The sequence below is a fragment of the Pleurodeles waltl genome, chromosome 7 (genome assembly GCF_031143425.1).
Source record: "Pleurodeles waltl isolate 20211129_DDA chromosome 7, aPleWal1.hap1.20221129, whole genome shotgun sequence".
Classification (NCBI taxonomy): domain Eukaryota; kingdom Metazoa; phylum Chordata; class Amphibia; order Caudata; family Salamandridae; genus Pleurodeles; species Pleurodeles waltl.
The window spans coordinates 95,247,990-95,272,772 of NC_090446.1; the positions used below are offsets into that span (position 1 = coordinate 95,247,990).

The 24,783-nt window shown below is 41.5% G+C and overlaps 1 long non-coding RNA gene across 1 annotated transcript in view; it reads left to right on the top strand.

The window, feature by feature from the left end:
* The first annotated feature begins 2,175 nt into the window (after positions 1–2,175).
* Positions 2,176–24,783, top strand: part of LOC138247205 (uncharacterized) — a 40,956-nt gene continuing 18,348 nt past the window's right edge. Inside the window, exon 1 of the long non-coding RNA XR_011194361.1 lies at positions 2,176–2,290. This is a non-coding gene — a long non-coding RNA (uncharacterized lncRNA). The remainder of the gene's footprint in view (positions 2,291–24,783) is intronic.

Here is a 24,783-nt window from a genome sequence, read left to right on the forward strand (position 1 = left end):
ATTGAGTGTCACCACCCACCACTGCGGCTGTGTTCTATATTTTGTATTCACATGTAAATTCAGGTTTACCAATGGTAAACTCAACTAAAGGAAAGAATGTGAGCCTCTTTATCATAGGTTCTAGACATAGCAAAACATTTTTTAATATGTATATTGTTTTTAATAATGGCTTTAGAGTAGCACTGTAGTACTCCAAAACTATCCGGGATGTACCACAGTATCTAAAAATGCACATACAAATTACATATGAAAAAATACATTACACACAACATACATTAACTCATAAAAGAGCCTTTGTTTGTTCTTGAAAAAAACATATTTATATATGGCACTGAATCCACGATTTCAGATTTGAAAGGAAAACATGATCTCCTTAGGCTGTAAAATGAACACCATGATGAGGATATAGTGCTACACCAGAAAAATTTCTATCCAAATAAAAACGTATGACTGTTTTGTTTGACGTGTCTTTGAGTCTTCTTTTTCAATTCTGTAGCATTCAACCTCTTCCACTTTTGTCTCTGGAAAATGTTGGAGAAGACAAAGCCCCTCATTACGAGTCTGGCGGTCCTAGGACCACCAGACTTGCAGTGGAGGTCAGACCGCTGCCAAAACAGAGGTCTGGCCTCCACATTATGACCCTGGTGGAGTCGCCACGGTCCGACTGCCAGTATTGCCAGGTTGCCACCAGTCGACAGCCTGGCGGTGCCGGCGGTCTTAATCCGCCAGGGCTGAGCTCCCCTCTCTGACGGATTTTGCATGGCTGTCCCACCGCCATGCGAAGGCTAGGGGAGACAGGGGGGCCCTGCACTGACATGCACTTGACATGAGCAGTGCAGGGGCCCCCATGGACAGCCCCATCATGCTTTTCACTGCCCAAATTACGGGCGGTGAAAAGCGCGACGGGTGCTATTGTACCCAAAGCTCCGCAACATTGCCGCCGGCTTGATAACGAGCCATCATCAATGTTGTGTCTTGTTTCCCACTGGGCCAGCAGGCTGAAACGCTGTTTCCGCCCGCTGGCCCAGTGGGAAACTCGTAATAGGGTCAGCGGGCAGAAACCCAGAGTGGCGGTTCTCCATCCTAAAGAGTTTGTCAGGCAGCCTCTGCCGCCCGCCAAACTCAAAATGAGGGCCAAAATGTGTGCTTGAAAAAATAGACATTAAGGTGGAAAATGTCTCCTTCATGCCAATATATGGCCTCACTCCAGTTAAGTGACTGATATAATTACCACCACATGAATAATTAGAAAGTGAGACTGGTCACATGCACTAAGGGACAAAAGTACAGGGAGTCACTGAATCTATCTCAAACATCGTTTCTGATCCATGTTATGTCTACTCCATTCATTCCTAAACTACCCTTAAAACCATGCTACCTGGCCTAAAACAAATAAAACTGTGCCCAACAAGCCATACACAGACCATCTTGCACCTGCACTAACTGTATAAAAATGATGAACAGGGAGCCACACAAACAAATATATATACACTGTTAGATGACTGCCTACTAAAACAGTACATTACATCAACAACTTCATTTTGCAAAGAACTCAATTATTTATTTAAATATAAATTGAGCTGCTTATATAGCAACATACTACCAAAAACAACAGAAAGATGCCACAAAATAAACTAGAGTGCACATATGCATTTTCACAAGTATTACAATGACATCTGAAACAACCATTTATGGTAGCATTGCAATAACGGCCAATAGAAAAAACATAATAAATACAATAAAGACGTTACAATTTGTGTGATTGGTTATTACCGCAGATTGGGCTATAAAAACAGCCTGATAAGAATAAATACACAGATCTATTGAAACAAATAGGGAAATTCATAACAAACACAATGAATCAGTAAAGCATCTTCTGGCTGGATTACAACTAAAAGTGGCTTATAAACACAGCCCAAATCTACTAAAAACCACCAACACCCACAGAAACTCTGATGACTACCGGAAAACAACACAGCTCTATTTCTTCTTGAAAGACATAACAGAGAAATTGAGATGTATACCTCATCACCTCCATCGATATATTTCTACCTACTACACGTACAGTTCTTTGTGAAATACTGTTTGCAAAATTATACAGATAAAAAAATAACACTTCCATTATGAAAACACTGTTTTAACCACTGCTTGTTTATCTGTGTCCTACAGGTCTTTTGCCAAGATTTAAGAAAATAACACTTGGAAAAGCAAATTAAAAAGTACAGCGAAAGGAGAAATACCATAATTGAACAAACAGATGGAGGATGCCCACAGAAAAGCAATACTGCAGGTACCATTACGTGCAATGTTTCTACTGCTTGTGAACACTATAACTATACCATTAAAAAGGTTGATCAGACAGAAAGAATAATATTAGCAGTTAGCAAATTCAGCAAACACATTCATGCTTATTGTGACTAATGATGCAGTTTTACAAGAAGAGTCACAATTAGGAATATCATTTCAAAGCATTATAAAATTTGTGTCCTTTAAATCTGCTTCAAACACTTCCTTTAAAAAAAAAAAAGACAGATAAATCACATAGAAACAATATGTTCAAAATCTTGTTGAAAAAACATTTGATGTCAAAAGACAACTGTTCATTTTCAAATGAATCACATCAAAACCCTGGACCTTTTAATGTCAACCTATAAAGTACATATCGTGTAGGAAATAACTAACAAGACTAAACTTCTGCAGCATTTTTCAAGGAAATTTGAAGACATACCTTTTGCCCTGAACCATACTTTCATGAACAAAGCTACCATCAACATAATAACTGTCCTTTTAGTCACTAATGAGGACCTCTGTTATGAAGTCTTACATGGGAATATAATAAGGAAAGAAAAACAACAAAAGATAACAAACAAACTATATCTACCCAAGATTTGCAGGTGGGTGGAAAAATACAAAGCCCATATGTGAATGAAATTGCACTTCTATTTGTAATAATACATATTGATCAACTGTCAAGCTAATGACTTTCCTAATAACATCTAAAAAGTCATCACTACTTAAAAAGATCGAACTAATACAAACCTTTGATGTCTGCCCACTCCGACTTTTTTGAAAACCTACAAGGATATTCTTTAGCTTGCCTCAAAATCACATGTGTGACCCAACATTGCACCATACTAAAATGCTCTTCACGCATCATTCAACAGTAAGAAAACATGTGTGCACTTTATACTTTGTGAAAACACCATAGTTGCCATTGGAACTATTTAATTACGCCCTATATCACTTTAGTCCAGCAAAAGTCAACAATACTATGGACTACATTCAATCTAAAAACTTATAATCACTCTCTGATAACAATAATTGTCCAGAGGTTGCCTTTACTTTAGAATAAATCAGACAATCCATAACTGGGCTTAGCTAATAGCGAAATGGAAAGTCTTCAACTTGAAGAAACCATTTCTGAAATACCTAATCAGATTTGCATCTTTTCCTGAAGAACACATTATAAGAAGCAAATGATTGATCTGGTTGAGAAAACTGAAAATGAGGAAAGAATTGAATGGTGAAATCTGACACTTTCTATTTGCAGAAGAAAGATATGATATTTGCAAATACCATGCCATCTGCAATGACTCTCTTGTAAAACTACAGTATAACTTTGTGGCTTCTACATTTGTGGGATGCTAACATGGATATACCGTTTGCTGCAGACATCTATATAGCGGTGCTTGCTATGACACTTCTTACATTACAAAGAAAGAAAACTGATATAAAAGAAGTATGGCAAAATCTGCCCTGCAATCCTTAACTAAAAGATTGTATGGACTTAGCCTCCAAATGCTATCTCACTGTGACGTCAGTAGCTATGAAGCATGTGACCATTTGAGATCCTCAAGTTTATATAGTAAATCACAGGCAATCATGTGGCTTATGTTAGGCTTGTCATTGTTACAATGGAGAGTTCTAAAAAGCCTTTCTGAAATTAAATACTTAGCACATTTTGATGCCACAAACAAGTACTGTTTGAAAACAAATTTGTTTGCCCTATTTTACCCAAAGAGAAGTCTATTGTTAGAAGAACTATCGCTCTATGAAGTTGCTCAGGTCTGCACACATATGGCAGAAGATATTAACGCTGGCAAATTTTGATTTGAAGGGATCAATAGCTGTTTGATACGTCATTCTAAAACTACACTTATTATTCATCACTAACTGAATTGGGACACCAGCGAAAAGAAAGAATTCTTCTATTTAGTACTTCTTCAGCTTTTTAAACCATGACGCAGAGAAAAGGACATTGCAGGTGCCTTTGAATCCAATGACAGTGCATTTAATGTTTATAAAAATGACATTGCCGCAATTTTAAACATAATTGCAAATGTTGAAACAAGAAACAGAGGAAGAGAATAATATTAAAGCACAAATTCAAGACAATATTCATCAACTAATACAACTGGATCAAGTCCTCCAGGACTGTTGAAACACTTGGACAACTAGTTATTGATGCTGAGGCTCTGGATGCCATGGAGGAGGTTCAACATGCAATGGAGGATGTTAAAAACATACATAAATTGGAATACTTAGTACCTCAATTAAATTGCAAGCAACTATAATTATCCAGTAGATCATGGGCTTCAACATGAAATGGATTAAGTGACTGCAGTAGTTTTGAACCAACATTACAATATGTGAGTGGTCAAACAGGAACTGGCAAAAGCTTTCTTAATGAAGTAATTACTGATTACGTCCAATTACTACCTCCAATTTATCCCGTGTAGTTACTGCCCAAACTGGCTTAGAAGCACATCCATCAAAGGAATCAGCTTGTAATGTCTACTGTTACTACCTTTGGAGCACAATAAGAAATTGGAATATTTAATACTGAATGCTGATTTTTGCTGATACATGCCAAGAACTTGGGAGAGTACTTAAAAATTAAAAGGTATGATCATAGATGAAGTCAGCATGGTTTCAAACTTGATGTTGGTATTTATTCACTTGCATGTGCAAGAAGTACTCAGAAGACCAGTTGTTGTGCTCTTTGGAGGAAAACATATCAATGTTTTAGGAGACTCATTACAACGTACACCTGTAATAGGTGAACCAATACTCAAGAAACTTTTGCAGGACCAAACACAGAATTCTGTAGGAAGTGTAGGCAGTGTTACATTTAACTTCCAGAGAACTATCTGAGGCAAGTTAAAAATGAGGAATATGCCAAGATAATAAAAGACGTTTGCCCTAGCATTGTGACTAAACAAACAAAGATTAGGATAAGGGAACAAAATATAAGTAAATTATTCCCTAACCTTTATTCACCTGTTCAAGTTATGCATTATCTTCTTTCACAATCACAACCCAGGGTTTATTTTATGCCAACTGTAATGTGTTTTCAATTGTATAATGAAATGCTACATCTGGAAAAAGAAGAAATTGTACATCTGAATTGTAATGAATGGAGGCCTCATTTTGACCCCAGCGCTCTTCTGACCGCCAGGGTTAATGGGGCGGTATACCGCCAACAGGCTGGCGGGTCATCCAGCCACATTATGAGATTGGCAGGTTGGCTGCAGCCAGCCCGCCACTTCTCCACTCATACTGCCATGACGGTATGAGCCACCGGGTCAAAGATGTCTATCTCCAGCCCGGCGGCGAACATAGTACCACCCATGGCATTATCAACCGGCCTACCACCATGGTTTTTGTGGCGTTAGCCCTGCCGGTGACAGGGAATTTTTTCCCAGTCACCCGTTGGCGACTCCCCCATCCCCCAACACTCATCTGACGCCCCCTCCATCCAAACTCACCCCCCCACCCCTGATACACAAAATAACCCCCCTCCGGCCCACTCCCCCCCTCCCCACATACACGCACACAGACACCCACACACACCACTCATACTCCCATGAACCTACACTGGCAGACACGCATTCATGCACACACTGGCATACACACATTCATACACACATACTTCCAGGCATACTCACACACATTCTGACACACAATCACACTGACATTCAAACATGCACTTACTTCACCATTCTTTCACTCATTCACTCACACGCATACAACCACACATACAATACAACACACACAGATGCATTCACACACACACACTCAGACACACACACAAACAACACCCTCCACCCTCCCATCCCATCCCCTGTCAAACACCTAACTTACCTTGTCCGGCTAGGAGGTCGTCTGGCAGAGAACGGGAAGGGGCACTGCTACCGCTAACAACGCCCACCTGCAGAACACCACCAGGCTGTATTACTGGCCATAATATGGCTGGCGGAGTCCTTCAGGAGGGGCGGGGCTGGTTTAGCAATGCCAGCTTACCACCGTCCACCACCATGAGCACTGCTGGATTTCCACCCTTATTATGGCGGAAGTCATGCAGTGCTCATAATATGGCAGACAGATGGTAGCCTCCATGGTGGTATGTTGGCGGCCATCACCGCGCGGTCGGCATTATTTATCGCCAATATCATAATGAGCCCCAAAGTCGAGACTCACAAACTAAACAAAACTACTAGCAAAAGTTTAGCAAAAAATGGAAAAAAGATGGAGAAGTCTGTTTCTATACTGCAAGATTAGAGAAATATTTACAGCTATGTAAAAAATATAGGATCATTTTATATTGAAATTTACATGTAGAAGAAAGACTAGTAAATATAGCCATGGTAATTGTAATGAACATTTTGAGATCTGGAAAGAATAAAGACATTGAATTTATTGTGTTGAATTGGACCACATTCAACAGCAAAAAGGATCTCTTGGTGTGCAGCAAGAATTCTCCTTATATTCGTAGAGAACAGTTTTCTCATTGATGTCAATAATGGTGTCATTTACGATGTTATTTAAGTTGTCATTAGTAATGTAATAAATTATGTCATAAGACATGTAATGAGTGATGTAATATGAGGTCATAAGATGTGCATGGCAGGGGCGCAAGTTATAGTTAGCTCTGCCCACCATAACTGGTGAATTTATTTTTTTAGTTTAAAACGTTAATGTTGTCACTGACATATTCACCTAACTATATTGTCTGTTTAACCTTTGTTTTTTTCCGGTGAATTTCTAAGTTGTATTTAAACGAAACCAGATCTTTTTATCTCACCAAGATGCCATTTTAACCGTTGGTTGTCTAGTGTACACTGTACACTACAGTTGCATAAAGAACCACTAAGTAATCTATCTGTTTACCTTGTGAATGTGTAACTTTGGCAAACTGATTTTTCTTGGAGCATCTTCATACAGAAATCAGGGAGAAAATGGGTCACTTCCTAGCCTGGATGCCCAAGATAAAAAAATATAACCAAAATGTAACTACTGGAATAAAGGATCCGGACTCGAAAGAGACAGAAAGGCATATTGGGAAGATTTGGGCAAAAATGTCTACGTCACTATGATCCACTTTATAAGGCAGATTCTGGCTCATGGGGCCCGGCTCTGGCAGGAAGTTCATCTACCAGAGTTAAGCAGAGAAGCTGAGGATCTGATGACTTGTCCAATCACTGCCGCAGAGGTTAAAGGGGCCATAAGAGAGTTCCCAGGGTCAAAGGCTCGGGGGGGACGATAGTATCGGGGCACAATTTTATAAGCGCTTTTGCACTTTATTAGCTGATCCTCTCTCTGATTTGTTCAATTCTATCTCAGCTGGGGGCTCTATTCCACACTCCTTTAAGAAAGGAGTTTTAGTAAGTTTTTAAAAGAAATGGATGGATGAGTTAACCACATCCTCGTATTGGCCAAATTACATTTTAAAACACTGATTGCAAGCGCGGCACGAAAATTCTATCAAGTCATATTAATGTAGTAATGAGGTTATTAATTCATTCTGATAAGTGTGGTTTTATAAAAGGCCATAGATTGAGAACCTGATTGCCACAGATAATATTCCCTCTGTAGTGATCTTGCTGCATGTGGAGAAGGCTTTTGACCTTGTGAGCTGGGATTTTTTGTTTAAAATCTTGGAGAAATGTAATTTCCCGCCCCAGCTCTCAGGTTCAATAGCCAGACTTTATATAGACATGTCTGTCCACATATTAATAAACAATGACAATGTGGAAACGGTGTTCCCCATTCAGGGGACCCGACAGATTTGCCCCCTTTCTCCAACTCTATTTGCCTTATTCATAGTACCCATTGCTCAATATATATGATCACACGGTGGCACCAATCATCCTTTCTTGGGTGCAACAAAAATAAAATAATACATGAACAATGTGGCCCTACTTACACCCATATAAATTGAATATAGTGACAGTTTTGCAAGTTATTCAGAGGTACACCTGTCTGGGAGGCTATAAAATAAATCAATCAAAAACTGAGTCACTGCTGATTAACACCTCTGCTGAGATATTGCCTGCGGCGGTTAGGCAAAATTATCATTCACATCCAAAAAGATATATGGGGATATTCTGTTCCGACACGGTCTTGGATAATTATTGCTTAAATTTTGCCCCCCTTCTTTCAAAGATCTGCTCTTTATTTGCTCTTTGGAAATTACTTCCCATCTCAATGATTGGACGGATAACACTTATAAACTTGTCGGTTCAACCCCTTTTTACCATTAATACATATTACGTGCAAATTAACAGAAGGTTTTTCCGTAAGCTGGAGAGGAGATTTTGTATTATTTATATAGGGCAATACATCTCCCAGGGTCTGCTTAAAAATACTCCAACTTCCCAAGACAGAGTGGGGTTTAGCCCTTCCCAGCCTAAGGACTTTTATTCTTGAGTCCATTGCTTTACATCTGCGAATATTCCGGTCTTGTGACTGCCAGGTTCGTAATGAGGTCTGTGGTCTCTGTTCTTAGCAGTCTCCCATTATATGGCACTAATTGCTCAGCGGGGTTGGCTGGGGAACTTTTCTGGTCATAGAATGTGAATGACTCTCTGATTTTTTGGTATAAAGAGTTTTGTCTGGGCAATTCCCCTTCCCCCGGTCTGTAAACATCTGGAGTAAATGGTTGATATGTGCTTGAGATCAATGCTGAAAGCTGCTCCAAATACTTCGAGTACAGTTTTACACTGTTGCGGGTGGCTCATTTTTAGAGGATGATGTTTTTGAATACCTGGAGGCTTTATTTTAACACAAAAAAGCTAAATAGAATGTTCCTTACAGACACAAGAAGATGGCCTAAGTGGAAAGGTGTGGGTGACTGGGGACATATGTTTATGATCTGTAAAGTCATTTCCGGGTTTTGGCTGCAGATTTTTGAACTCCTCTCACTCAAGCTGGTCTATGAGGTCAAACCCACACCCAGTACTATTCTATTTGGCCTCACCCTTCCTTCACAGGCTAAGGAACTGGGTTCCAAATTTATTTATATCTCTATTCTGGTAGCTCGAGCTATTAATACGAGCCACTGGAAGTCTCCACAGAAATCTACATTTGAGAATGGGTAAAGAAAATGAGAAAAATCAGTGGAAGAGAACAATGGTATTTTGCTCGCCTGAATAAGTTAGATCAGTGTAAAAGATTTTTGGGGCATATTCTTGGGAAAGAGGAGCAAGACGAAGGGAAAGAAAACGAAGCATATCTTTGTTTAGGTTTTCTAGTATTTTTGGCATATTCTGGATTGCACTTGCACTTTACTCTGTGGTCGATTGCTGAACCGGTAGATGTAGTGATTTGTATTATTAACGTATTTCCACTTAGTTGTAAAGGTATTGAAGGGATCCACCTCACCACTGCACAGGCACTTTATACCAAAAGCCTGTGTTTTTTCTTGCCACTGTTAGTTATTAACCCTGGGTCATCTTGATAGCATTAGGCATTATGCTTCACTCTTTATTATCACTTTATGTGCATTGTCACTTTATATCATTTGCTAATTGGGGACACCCGTTCTTCCTGACAGCATTAGGTATTATGCTAGCAGGCACTGTCACTTTATCTGCATTAAAAGCAAAAAGAACAGATGATCGATGGAACGCTGAACAATGCAAAAATTCACCTCCAGTAACAAGAATCTGGGTTTAATCAATCATTTGTTTGCCCACCACGACACCCCAGTTTAGACACAACCATATGCAAATCAGTCTTGACCCTGTTCCCCATTGGAACAGTCCAGCTAGAACTGCCAAGCTAGGTCCTCCCTGGACCGGAAACAAGCATCCTGGGACCGGTATCAGGGTATCACCCTTCATCAGCCAGGCTAGCTTGAATCCAGTGGCACAGTGAGCAAAGGACCCACATCTGGGCATGTCCTTCTGACTTAGGGTGACAAAAGCAAAAAGAACAGATAATGGACGGAATGCTAAACAATGCAAACACTCACCCCTGTACAAAATGTGTTCTTTTTACTTTATCTGCATTGTCACTTTATATCACTCTTTAATTAGGGGCCGCCCATTCTTATGGCTTCGCCTGCATTTATTTGTGGACTCTTTCGTTGTTGTAAAATATAGCAGGGATTGTATCGTCACTTTATTTGGTTATATATTCTGAAATGAGGGCCCCTACCTGGCCCAGGTCATTTCATGAATTGCCAGCTAGATGCCTAATATTGTTGAAATTGCTATTGCACTGTAACTTCTTTTGGTTAATTAATGCTTTATCGTACTGTGTATTCATACCACAATTTATAAGCTGAAATTGTTGAAAATGTTATTGCACTGTTACTTTATTGGTTGATTAGAGGTCTGTTACACTGTGCATTTGTATATTAATTTGTTTTTTATAGTATTTATGGTATTTATGGCACAATAATGCAAAGTTGTCGAATACCATGAATATTGGTCTGTACTGAATCCCAAGCAATAATAATAAAAAAGAAACCAGTGACAACATCAATCTTCATATAGAAAAGATGATGAGACTACAGATAAAGAGTGAACCTCCACCAAACAAGGGTATTTCTTCTGTATTATATGAAGTACTTGCTGCTTTGTTAATTGGATATGTCCTCATTTTCCTCTGCATCAAGAATGCATCATCAAAAACTACAGGGAATGTGCTCTGGTCACTTTGGTAAGTTAAGATGTCGCTAGCCTGGACAATTGCAGGAAAACCATTGCATACTACTAACGTGGAAGGGGTGGAACCAACGGGTGGAGTTTGTAGGTAATTTTGCGTATTTGCATACTTAATAAAAATGGAGAACCATGGACTCAGCTCTTAGACCAGGAGACAACAAGAAACAGCCTACTCGTCCTCGACAGTCACTGCAGAAGAGATTGCATCTCAATAAATCAATGATGCAGTCACCTCCATTGTGGATTTCAGATCATTTTTCAAAACTGAATTGTAAAAAACAAAACACATTTTAAAGAGGAAGGGGGGCCTTTGCCCTCTTTGGCCACCCACAAACATCACATTGGGGGCTGTTCAAGGGAACCTCAGGGCTCATGTGGACCAAGCTGGCTCCCCACATGCTGCAGGAACCAAAATTGAATCCTCTCTGAAGGAGCAGCTATCTGCGCCTGTCTCTCTTGATGGGAGCCACAGAAGAAAAGTCTGCTTCCAACCAGTGGGAGCATTTTTAAAGCTCCCGTCTGCTGGGAGCAGACTTTCTGTTTGCTCTTGGTTGGCAGAAGATTTGAAAATGCTTTCGCCAGATGGGAGCAAAAACAAGTTGCCCTGCCGACGCCAGTGCGGGCAGGGAAACCACTGTGTCTTGGTGGTGGACTCCCCTGGACACAGCAATATGCTCTGGTCCACAGCAGATGCAATCCCTGGGCCTTTATAGTCTCAGGGAGGGGTGGCCGCATGACCACCCCTCCCTTTTGTTGTAAGTGTTGATCCTGGGGGATGGGGTCCCCAGGGTCTCTCTAAAGCTCAGGGAGGGGGCCCTCCCCTTTTAAACACATTGGGCTCAGGGGATGCATCCTTGGGTCGAATAAAGCTTGGGGAAAAAGCCCTGCGCCAGCTCCCCTTAATAAAGATATTGGGCCCCGGGTGATGGGTCCTTTGGACTGAAATTGGCTTGGGAGGGGCGATGCAAGCATCCTTCTCATTATAAAATAGATTAGGCCCTAGGGGATGTGCACCCCTCTCCTTAAATAATCTTAAATAATCTAAATGGCCCCAGGGATGGGCCATACTCACCCTCCGACCCATATACAAAACAAGCATTTGCAATGCAGCAGGTGTCACATTTGCTCAAGTTAGAGCTATTAGCATTGTAAACTCCTAACCGGACTTTTCTTGCCACACAAATTAATAGAAAAAAAACTAGCGGGATCGCACTTTGTAAAACGCAGCGTGGTCGCGCTGGAATTGAAAACAAAAAAACTGAGCGCGATTGCGCTGCGTGGAAAATAAAAAGATAAAGTAGTAGGGAAATCAGGCTGAAAACATGTAGCCTCGTATGTTTTCAGTAGTTGGCCAGTGTACTCGTGGAGGGCTAAACACCGAAAAAGGCATGACATATGCATGCCTTTCACTAATGAAATCCAGCGGATTTTAAAAAGCAAGCCCAAGGACCAATGAAAGTGAAATGCGTGACATGGGTGTGGTTAAAAGCCCAAAGAGAGATTACAACAGGGACGGAGCGCTTGTGCGCTCGACCCTAAAAAGGTAGCCACCATATTTTTGTTTGTTTTTGCCACAATCCTACAGGAGTTCCCAAGGATTATGGCAAAAACTGCAGATTTTTTTTATTACTTTGATACCTCTGGGTCCTCCCCATGACTCTTAGGGGAAAGGGGAGCCCTACCATGCCCCCTTATATTGTTTTTTGTTTTTATACATTCAAGACTGGGGACTTGAGGCCAGATGTAGCAAAGGTTTTTACCCATTCTGTGTCTATGGGAAAAAGTGTTCATACATATGGCCCTTGGTCCTTTAGTCCCGTAATGGCTGCCAGCAACATTTTTTTCGGGTCGCTGGCAGCCAATCAGAACCCTCGCTGGCGGGCAAGTCTGATCCTGATCCCACGGGAGTGAGATAACCCATGGGGAATAATCAGAGAACTCTAATTTCAAATTTGCTCTCACATGAAACTCTTGTGAGCCTCTCGAGGACCCAACCATCCAGATGTACAATTATTTCTAAACCTTAATTTCTCAAAAACTACTGGACAGATTTACGTAAAATCACAAAAAGCACAATCTGCAGACCAAGATCTAGCTTCCTGCCAAATTTGGTGTAATGCCATCCAGCAGGCTTTGCAGCAGTGCTTCTTAAAGAAGTCTGTGTAAAACACATGCGGATAGATACATACACACACACACACATACATATATTTTTTTAAGCTGGAAACACCTGCTGCAAGAAAGTCCAGTTGACTTCACAAATCTCTAATTAGAACTGCAGATACAACGACCTGAAGAATCCGAAACATTGCCCTTGTAGGGCAAGGTATTTTTTCCATCTTTGAAGGCTTTTGTTAGCATCTGGACTATTTGTTCTCCATATAGTTTTACCAAGGGAGTGAATTCTCAGTAAAGAAGTCTTCTCAGCACTGTTATTTCCCAGGCTCACATTTACATTTTTCCTTGTGCCAAGAAGCATCACAGGAGAAATCTGATGTAAACAAGCATTTACAATGTATCGGGTCTCGCGTTTGCTCGTGTTAGAGCTGATCGCGTTGTAAACTCCTAACCCGACTTTTCACCTATCGGGCAAAAGTGCATTTATGCACATAACCCGAAAAAGTGAAATCAAGTAGGTAAAGCGCTCGACTTCTGCCAAGGGAGATCGGGCTCGTAAATTAGTTTAAAAAAAAGTCCACCAGCCCGATGGAAAACAGCGAGCCTCGCATGTTTTCTGTACTTGGTCGCTGCGCTCGAGGAGGGCTAGCCACCAGAAAAGGCATGACCTATGCGTGCCTTCGACCAATGAAAGCAAGCCGATTTAACTAGGGAAGCCCACGAACCAATAAAAAGCACTGACGTGAAGTTGACAGGGCTCGGAGCCCTTTTCTAAATACTAAAGAGTCTCCCTGCTATACGCATGCGTGAGCGCATGCAAAGCAGGCTCGACCCTAAAAAATGTACCCATTGTTCTATGTTAGTTAATAGATCTGAGCAGTCCTGTCCTTCCTGCAGAGAAACTGTTAAACAGTTAGGCCCGTATTTATACTTTTTTAGCAACGCATTTGCGCCACGTTTTGATGCAAAAGCGGCGCAAACTTACAAAATACAATTGTATTTTGTAAGTTTGTGCTGCTTTTGCGTCAAAAATGACGCAAATGCGGCGCTAAAAAAGTATAAATATGGGCCTTAAAGTCCTTGAGCGGAACAGGGCAGTAAAAGTGCATGGATGACGGCTCGAAGTACCAAGTGTTTTTTTTACAAAAGTTTTCTTTTGCAAAGTTACAGTCTTCGGACCTACAGAATCAGACTGTGAGAAGTCCCCAGGATTTACAGAGGTGCGGCCAATCAGAGCTGCAAGTACAGAGTGTATCTTGATTGCATGGGATATGATTTCTTTAGCAAGAACATACATCCTCTGCAAGAAGTGAGATGCATCGAGATGATCCATTTCATTCCTCTATCTCGGGATAGGATCCTTAATCTTATCATTCAAAGGTAGTGGCAATGTAAAGGGCCTATCACATTGGGAAAAGGAATTCTGACTCTCATCCAAAGCAGGTAGTACTGGAATTCGCAAGATTCCTCTTATGTGGTCTAAATCTTGGCTCGTCCCTCTTTATGTATTCGCCTGAAGATGAGGTACGCTGCACTGTTTGATCAGAGACTGATGAGAAAATGCATCCCAGAGTATTTTGATGAACATCATGTCTCTTCTTCTTTGTGACTTTGTGAAGCTGAAGGCTTTGCCACTCCCCTATTTATTGTTCTCTGAATTTCATCAGCAGACATTATACCAGGCTGATCAGGAGTAGAAATGGAAGAGAAGTGATCAGACACATTTCTCCTCCCCCTCTCTTCTTCATCATATGAGAGTACTCAGATGTGGGCTTTCTCTTCGAGTGCCTTTTTCCATCCATGGAGAAGTGAGAAGACCCTCATTCCTTGAGGGAAACACGTGAATACAGCCAACCCGGCTGGTAAATCTCTAATCATGATAAAGCAGAGATTTGATCAATCACATCTCTATCTAATGTAATAATCCTCACACTCCTGAAAGACAAATTCCTTTTCTCTTTCTCCAATGCCCCGCTATCTTTTTTCTTTTTTTTTGTAACCAATCAGAAAGGGAAAACATAGGAGCACAAAAAGCACAAATCAGTTAAAACAAACTTTATATTTTTTTTACTCACTGTGAATTGACCCAAGAGGCACGCTTACTGGTTCACTCTTCATGGCCCCTTTACACTCCTTTCAGCTAAATAGACTCTCCTTAAGTATGTAACCAAATCAGCAGAGGACAACATACTGAAAATCCCCTACTATCGTTATGCTAGAACCATAGACACATGAAAGCCATATCCCACTCCAGCCCCATCACTGTGGGCGAATCTTGCAAAGCATCTGGGAGAAGGGCAGTCAGCACCGCCAAGTTCCACTACTCTCCCCTGGGATCTCTAGCAAAATCAGGGAGCAAAAAAAAAACAAATGTGTAATCAGCCTCTAATGAAGCCACACAGGCCCAGCGGGGGACGGAGAACAGTTACAAGCGGCAGACAGTGCCTTACCTCCACTGTTTGGGACTTACCCCTATTTCAAGATAGCCTGTCCTGAAAGACAGCAATGAAACAGAGTATGCTGCGGGGAAGTGTGTTTGTTGGGCGGAATATGTGGTCACATTTCCTAGCTCATGTAACTCCGGTGGGCTATTGTCGAAGATTGAATCTATCTTTGAGAGATGGATATGATTCATGACTAATGAACAAAAGATTTTAGGAGGACAAAGAGGTAACGGTGTCAGTCGTGGCTGGTATCGGGACAAAGTGGGGGGCGGGAGGGGTGGAGGTTACACAAAAGAACAACACAAAACAAAAACACTTACCGCCACTTCGCCACATTGGCTCTTCAGGCTCCACTGTCCACGGCATGCACAGACTCCCTACCTGCCCTGTGGCCAATCCTAAGGCTGCTCTCATGCTGCCTGCAGCATGAGGCAGCATCAGGAATGGTCTGAGTGCCCTTGATTTGCGCTCCAAGGCAGACTTGGAGCCTGTGCCTGCTGTCTCTAACCTGGCAACACAGCTTGGGTTGGAGACAGCTCAGTGCGCATGTTGGTTTGGCTGTCCTGAGACGGCCTGCTTAACTCACCTGCACACTGAACACGTCACTATCCCTGAACATTAGATGTCAATACATTAAGAATTTGGACTAGTGTGCCTGTGCACTGTCAGTGACCTGGCCAAAGAATGGATGAAAGAGCTAAAACTGGATCATAAATTCAAAGCTGGTCCGAAAAGGGGCCCCCAATATACATTTGGCCCAGGGACCCCAAATTTCTTAAGATGTCCCCGAATGGGTACCGTGAGGACCCCTTCCCATTTGCAAATGGTGACCCCCACCCTTGAAGAAAATTAATGGTTTGCAATCGTTATTTGGTCGGAAAGCTTTCACACATACCACTTTGATTCAGTAATCGGGAGAGATTACCTAAATACGCCCTCTCCAAATACTGGATCGCTGAACACAAATTGTGATTCAGTAACATGTTAACCAATTGCAGTTTGTGATCTGTACACATGGAAAAGCAGTTTTGTGGTTGGGAACAGCCGATTCTGTGATCAGGCAGTTTCCGACTGCAAATATGCTTTTGCATATGTGGCCGTAGGTCATTAAATAAATAGGGCTTGCTCTAGTGACATTGTAAAGACGTTTTTCCACAAGGGCCAAAACTATGTTTGGAGCAAAATATGTTTCCTGGTATGCAAAAAGCATGCGTAGTGCTTAATCAATTAACTTGTTTTTTTTTTTTAAACAAAATGTTAGTTAAAAATCAGTATTTGTTTCTCTGTTGCAAACTGCCCTACAAGCGAGACATGATGTTTCTATCAATCTCACAATTTGGGTTTTTACCCATTCTTACAATAAATTGCAGTAGAAACTTTATGTAATTGAATATATACACTTATTAAACTGAAAATAAGGGTTCAATAATGGCTAATTGTTTAAAAAACGTAATCGTGTCTGCAGGTCCGCCTAGCAATGGACTGGATGGATAAACGGTTTGGGGTCATATTTAATGAACTAATGTAACATCACCGGGAGAATGTCCTCTGCATACTGGTCAGCACTCTAGTTTGAGAAAGGCTGCACACCTTTAAAAAACGTGCTTTCTGCAGAATAAACACGCACGTGTATAAATGCTTACAAAAGGAGCCAAAATAAATGTAGAGAAATACATATGTAAACAGAAAAAAAAGTGTGTAGTGTGTATTCAAACATTTTTCCAACAGTTTTCCTCGTTTTGCCCTGTGGTAAATGAAGAGTGGAATAAGATTTGAAGCTAAATATGTTTTGTTCATTACACTCCTGGTAGCCACTGATCTGGCCCCAGACTCATTTTAGTCTGTGCGGATCTAACACAGCCAGAGAAAGACCACACTTCTTTAATAACTGCACCCATTTGGCAGGGAAGTCATTTGGGGGTCGCAGCTGCGACCCCTGGCATGCCCTTTGCTACCCATGGCACAGCCTTTGTGACCCCTGGCCTCAGAGGGGGCAAATTCAGTACCAGGGCAGTGACAGCTCGTCCTTAAAGACATCAGCTGGGGCTCTACTCTCTTTGTTTTCTGTCAATTTCTTGTTCACTAATGCTGAATAGTAATGTATTTTTCTCTATTATTGTAATAAAAATGGAGTACAATTACCTGGAGTAGGCCCTTTCATAGCAGGTGATTTAAGTAAAAAATGCTTCTAAATGTATGTTGTGTGCCTGCTAGCAGGTGAGAGTATTTATTTTAGTGTGCACTTCAGTGTGAATGTGTGTATATGTGTAAGTATCGTATAATATCACTTAAGCAGCGGTGTTTGGGTGCATTGACGTCCATGCCATTACCCCATCAGTGCTTAATTTGTAAAAAAAAACGTGCAGGTGCACAAGGCTGTCCTCTGAAACACGCGGCTGCTGCAATTAAATGTGCGAACACGGAATACTGAAGCAGCGTAATCCTGAAGCCATCTCGGGCCTCTTCAATCCATTTACAGCCACTCCCTGCCCAATTCAGCTCACTCTTGCACCTTTCTCCCTTTGTGACGCTTTTCGTTTTTCTCTTCCTCGTCTTTCTCATGCGGCTTTTGCTGGCAGTAAATACTTGCGGCAGAAGAATCCGCGCCGGCCCTCAAAATTAAGTGACGGTGACCCGCACCGGAAGCCACCGGCTCAAATTAAGCACTGTGCCCTATTAATTTAAGAAAATAAACCTTCATCATCCATGCCATCTGCTGTGTAATCGTTTATTGGAACAAATGTTACTTTAGCCTCTAACTTTCTAACACCACCCCCGAAGGAGCAGGCCAGCCCTACAGCTATCGATTCACCAAGAGACTAAATTATTGTATTTTCCCGCGCAAACGTTATTTTAGTCAGGTAGGTTCACATATTGGATCGTTTCACGCTCCTCACAAATGTTCGGTGTCTACACTGGTCAGGGACACGGTGCATGCTGCTTATTGAATCAATTTTTCTCTGCAAATAAATTGCCTCTCACCTTTTCTGTTAACATTTTTGACTGTCGAGCGCCGCCGACCTGGGGGACTTGGCGCCGATCATAAAACGGAAGCTAATGTCTGAGGCCGCTGCCTACTCCGCGTTCTGCCCGCGTATGAAAGCGTCCATCCATCTTCGTGTTCTGCTGACTGGTCCCTTCCTTTTAAAAATAAATGCCTTTTTTCATTTCCCCTGCAAACATGTCACGCTAAATATTATTCCAACCGTCTGCTGTTCAAAGGGCTGCCTGCGTGAGGTTTTTTTTCCGACAAACTGCTCTGACCTATTTGTCGAGGGGTGAAACAGCGCATTGAATCTCAAGACACGTTGTAGCAACGCATGGAATCTGTGATTGTTTTTAGTCCGTTTTTATTGATTGAACTACTTATAGTTGTTAGGTTCTAACTTAGGGCTATATATGTAAAAAAAAAAGTAGAAATTTCAATTTCAAAATTGCCATTCTTGCTGAATCACAATTCCTATTGTAAGAAAACGTAACCACTTGTAATTAGTGATTCATAGTGGATTGCAAATCGACCAGAGGCAGTGGCGTAACAAAGGTCCCCACAGCCGATGTGGTGCGGGAGGCCCCCTAGCTCCAAGGGGGCGCCACCTCACAGTACACAGGCCTGAGAGCTCCCGAGTGAGTCTGGGGGTAGGGCCCCTCCATGCACTGTGCAGGGGGCCCCCACAAGTTTTATTATGCCACTGACCAGGGGGACGTGGGTTTCAACCCATTAGAAATTATAGCTATCATAGGGACAGTGGCCTGCTGGGGTCAGCAGACCACCATGTCTGTGATTGCTTTTCATTAAAGCATTTTTTTAAACTGCTGCACGTTTTTCATGAAGGAAACGCGGTTCGCTTTAAAAAACAAATGAAAATGAAACTTTTATATTTAATTTTCTAAGAGTAGATAGTGGTCCGTGGGGCCACTGCATCGCTCTTAACATTTTTTGTTGTTTACATTCTCAGAAAGGAAGGGGTGCCTTGTGGTAAAATAATAACGTTTAATATTTAATACACTCCTCTGTAAATTGGTTTTATTCCCTAAACATACCTCTTCAAAGGGCAGATTTATTAAGCCAAATTGTGATTCAGCAACAAGTATCGCAATTTGACTTCTGTAAACTATAAAATGTCTTTCACAGTTGCCAACGGCTCAATTCTGCGATTCAGCCCGCCTGCAACCGCAAAAACGTTTTGTATAAATTACCCACAAGACTAGCTGTGAGTACAATTGGTCACAAACTACTAGTCTCGATTTATGACCAGTCTTTTTGCGACCAGTGTGGTAATCTATGCAGCAACCTATGTACTAATAGGTAATTTTGCAAATTATCAATTCACAGCGGGTCGCAATTTGACCTACCTCATAATTATTAATGAGTTAGGTTGAAATTTGTGACCCCTAGGATTCACTGACATCACAGGGAAGGTGGTTTGGTAGGGTCAGTAGCCCATCATGTCTGTGATTGCTTTTAAATAAAGCAATAATTTTTTTAATGCATCCTGTTTACCTTAATGGAAAATAGGATGTGTTTAAAAATAAAAAAATAAATGTTTCATATTGTTTTTTTAAGAGTAGCCTAGTACCACTGCCTGCTCTAAAAATATTTCATTTAACATTCTCAAAGGGGAGGGGACCCAATGGGACCCCTTCCCATTTGTGCATGGGTTATCACCAACTTTGAGTTGTGGCAAAGTACGAATGTTTTGCAACTGCCTTTCAGTCCCAAAACATTAGTCCATATAACTATGATTTAGTTTTTGGAAAGGATGCGCTAAACACCCCTTCCAAATACCAAAGCATTATTAGGTTGTAAACCCAATCTGCGATTTAGAAATGTGTTACCAAATCACAAGTTGGGTTTGATACATTAGAAAAAGCCTTTTCGCAATCACAATCTGAAATCTCTGAAATCTTTACCCATTTGCCAACTCAGATGTGCAATTATCCCATCAGCAGGTTTGTAAAGTATGTTCAAATTGCAATGTAACATATATTAATAGGTCACATCTAAAATGTTGCATTCACAATAGGTCACAAAATGGTTAGCTTAATGAATTTTAATAAAGCAGGTTACAATTTACAGATGCCTGATAGTAGGCTGCAAAAGCAGTGATGTTGGCCTGCAAGTGACAGCAGGCCTCTGCCCTTGTATTTGCATTCTCAAACCGGAAACATTATTATAGATATCATTGGGAGCAGTCAGTAGTACTGTGAGACACTGCAAACTCCAGCCCCCCCCCCCCCCCCATCACCCTGTCCTTGGGATGACCCAAAGGGAAAGCTGACCCACAGGGGCAGCATTCCATTAACGAATCAGTTACAACCCTAAATTAGGAATCAGAAACTGGTTAATGGTTTGTAACTGTAATTGCGGTTACACATCATCGATGCATACTTCTGTGACCCACAAATAGGAGAGAACCTTTTTTCACACCTTAGTGACTTGAAGAGGGTAGCAAAAGCCTTTTTATGTAGGACTTGTAAAAGCACTTTTAGATATTGTAAAATGCCTATTTAGGGTTATAAAGCCTAGTATTTTGTGAATCAGAGAGTTTGCAACTGCAAAAAGGCATTTGTACAGCTGACCATAAGATTTCAAACGAATCTAATGAACAAAAAAGCTTATCTTTGTAAAAAGCAAAGGCTATCACAGTGAATTCTGTGTTGAACATTTTGTCTTTGCTCCCATGAGAATGAACTTGTACTGAAACCAGCAAAGGCCCAAGACTTTATTCTCTTAATGTATATGTGGGGGAAAACAGAAATGCAAAGAATTGTAGAATTTGTTAAGGTCTCATTAGCATCTGTAATCTTTATTTCAGAAAACATCAGTGTTAATGAAATGTGAAATGTATTAAGTGTTTAAAGTTTTAATAAACAGTAGAAAAGCGGACACTCAAGGACAGAGAGCGCTGGCAGTTTATTTCAGTGTCCTTCACTTGGAGTTAATGTGGGAATTAACCTTATGCAGGAGATAAAATAAAATCTAAAAACAGATTGACGCGCTAACGAATGCGTAAACCCCAAGGAAGCTTTGCTCATGCAGCATATTTTGAACCTAGCCTGGCCATCTACAGACCTGACAACTCACACAGTCTCTATATGTCACACGATATAGGCTTCCCATAGCACATGGTCGGAGACTAAGTAAGCTGGCAACCTAATATGAATGTGGGTTTCCAGCTTGTGTGAGGATGTTCTGCACCCTGGATGACCTTTGTAGGTTTTGTAGCCTTTCCAGAACCTTGCTTCAGAAGTTTTGTCTTGAGTGGTGGTTAGCACAGGGCCAGGTCCCCAGTCTGGGGCCCTCTACCACTGGACATATAGCAACAGACTCAAGGTCCCGCCCAGTCACCAGGCTCCACCCCTCTCATTTCACAAGATAAAATGTATCTTGCAATTGGCAGGTTTGCAACTACCTACATAGACCACTTCATTTGCTCCATGATAGTTTCCTGGACACTGGCGTCCTCCAAGCTGATATGCTAGAATCAATGAGCAAAGATTTATCCCTTACTACTCTTTCAAGGTCATAGACTAGAGATTGTACCATCTCCCCCCCCACCCCAAATAAAATGTTTTCCTTCCCACCTTATCCATTACGCCTCTTAATTTTTTTGTTATGATTCCGGAAGCCATGTTGTGTTTGTAGCAGCATATTGTTTTTTCTGTGCCCCTGCCCCCATTTCTCTATATCTTCCACTTCAATACAATATTTGTATTTTTACTTGATTCTTTCACCAGAGTACGTTTTCTAAATTACTAGCTCCTCCTTGGATCAGAAACCATCAAGAGACCCTTTATTGTTTTTGCCCTAAGTCTCACAAAAGCTTCTGGCATATCTAACCCTATCCACATTCCATCAACCTACAGCCATCGAAGGTTTACACCTACAGCCCACCATCTCCAAGGTATCTAGCTAAGGATCAGCCACCTGCATCATCAGGACATGCCCATAGCACTTGGGCGTCAACTACCCTAGCAGCAGAGAACTAAAGAGCGGGGGAAAAGAGTTCAATCCTAACAATCTCCCATTGAATTTGAGTCATTTGTGGTGGAAAAACAATGCTGCCTTAACAGCCAATATCAGCGTAGATCCCATATTACATGTGAAAGTCACCTTTACATGACCTTCAGGAAGGTCCATTTAATCTTTTCAGCAATTGTGACAAGAGGAACTCACACGATGAATGGAACTTTCAGAACCCACCTAGGTCCCTCGTGAGCCTAGAAAAATTTAAAGATGATGCCACGAACCAACCATCATAGCTTGAAAATATATTTCTTTGCAAGACACAGGTAGAAGGTATATAAAAAACGTATTGAAAGTAAAAAAATACAATGCGCCTAAGGTAAGGGAAAAGAGCCCCATCACATCTAAAAACCGCTCTTGTTGCAGAAAAGAAGCAGATTGGTGGACTGCGTTTAGGGAGTCTGCTTAGTAAGTGGTTTTTACTTGTATTCAGCTCAGATGACGCAATAAGTGGGATGCACACAGGTGTGGCATTCCTCCCACATGCACTGCAGAAGTTTACTCGCACTGAGTGCATTCAATACTCATTCCTAGACTGATGGTAATTTCAACTCAGAATCCCACCTTCAGCCACATATGGTTTGAGTCATGAAATATTCGGAAACTTTCTTGTAGTTTGAGGGCCAACACACATTTATATTGGAATGTGAAGGAATGTGAGTCTAAACCCATGAATGTGAGTTTCACACTGACTGTACGAGGCTGTACACGAGGGTGTGAGCCAACATCAGTCTGAAACAGACAGTGATAAATGAAAGTTCTTGGTGAAAATGCAAGGCTGAATTTTGGGATTCAAATTAGCATAATGACTAAAAATTCAAAGCTGTTATTTGAGATCCAACTCAATATATTCGCAGGAGAAAATATGCTAATATTTAGAAATATTTGAGTGTATGTGATAAAAAAATGAAAAACGGATGTTTTAGGGGCTGTGAACGTTTGTCATAAACAGGGAAACGAGGCTGACTTACTCCAGATATTTACTTGTTTCATACTTTGTAGCTTCTTATATATATATATATGTGAATGTGTGTGTGTGTGTGTGTGCGCGCTCGCGTGCGTGTGTATACATATATACATATATCCCTTTTATTTTTACGTTCTGGGCAGGGATATATGTAAACCCAGTTCTTTCTCTCAAATTGGGAGGGGGGGGTCCCTGCCTCTGGTTGAGTCACCTCTGCTAACACTGGAATTGGCTTTAGTCTAGGGGAACAACCAAAGATGCCAGCTTGGTAAGCATTACCTCTTGTTACTGGTTCTCCTTCCCTTTCATCCAAATGCTACATACACCACGTGCCTAGAGAAGAGCCAAAGATGCCACCAGGGCAGGGGAACGGGCCTGCCCTGGTTCAGCCCTGATCCTGCCCTGATCCTGGCTGGCTTTCCCAATGAACAGAAAGTCTGCACTCAATTCATTGGAGGAAGACCAAGTGAGGCTCTGTGCCCACCACCCAGTGGCGTAGCGTGGGGGGTGCAGGGGGGGGGCGGCCGCACCGGGCGCAACATCTTGGAAGAGACTAAATCCACGGGTTAGGGGGCGCAAATTACTTGCCTTGCCCCGGGTTAGGGGGCGCAAATTACTTGCCTTGCCCCGGGTGCTGACAACCCACGCTACGCCACTGCCACCACCTTTCCCAAGGTCCCGGCAAGTCTACTATCACCTATCATTGGGTAAATAATTGTAATAGTCAACAACCACAATGCCCAATCCAAGTAACACTAGTGAATCAAGAATCTAATCAGAAAAATCTCACTGCTGCCAAGTAGTAGGAGAAAAACAGCCAATGTCTCACCCAATTTAAACGGGTTTTCATAAGGGAAAAAACTCAGATGGTATTAAAATAGGGAGCCAGGAGCAGTATAGAAGTTCCAAATAAAGAACCTTTTATATTATTGTGAACTATTTAAACATTGGTGAGGCCAGTTTTTTGCTGGTTGGTGCACAAGGCTTTGTTGTAAATTAGCGAGGATGTGACTACGATTAGTCGTAGGGCACTATGTAGGGAGCTATAGATGGGGAAGGACTTATCAAGATCAGCTGGCGGAATGCTGGTTGCTTTCATGTGATGATTTGAGAAGTCTCTGCTAATCAGAATGTTCAAGATGCACATTTTCTGCATTGGGTTCTGGCGGGTCCTCAGTGAATCAAGTCAAGATCACAGGAGTTGCTGTAAAATTCTTCAACTGGCTGTTTGAAAGACTGTACGGCAATGTCTCTGGAGTGTACTCTTTTATATCC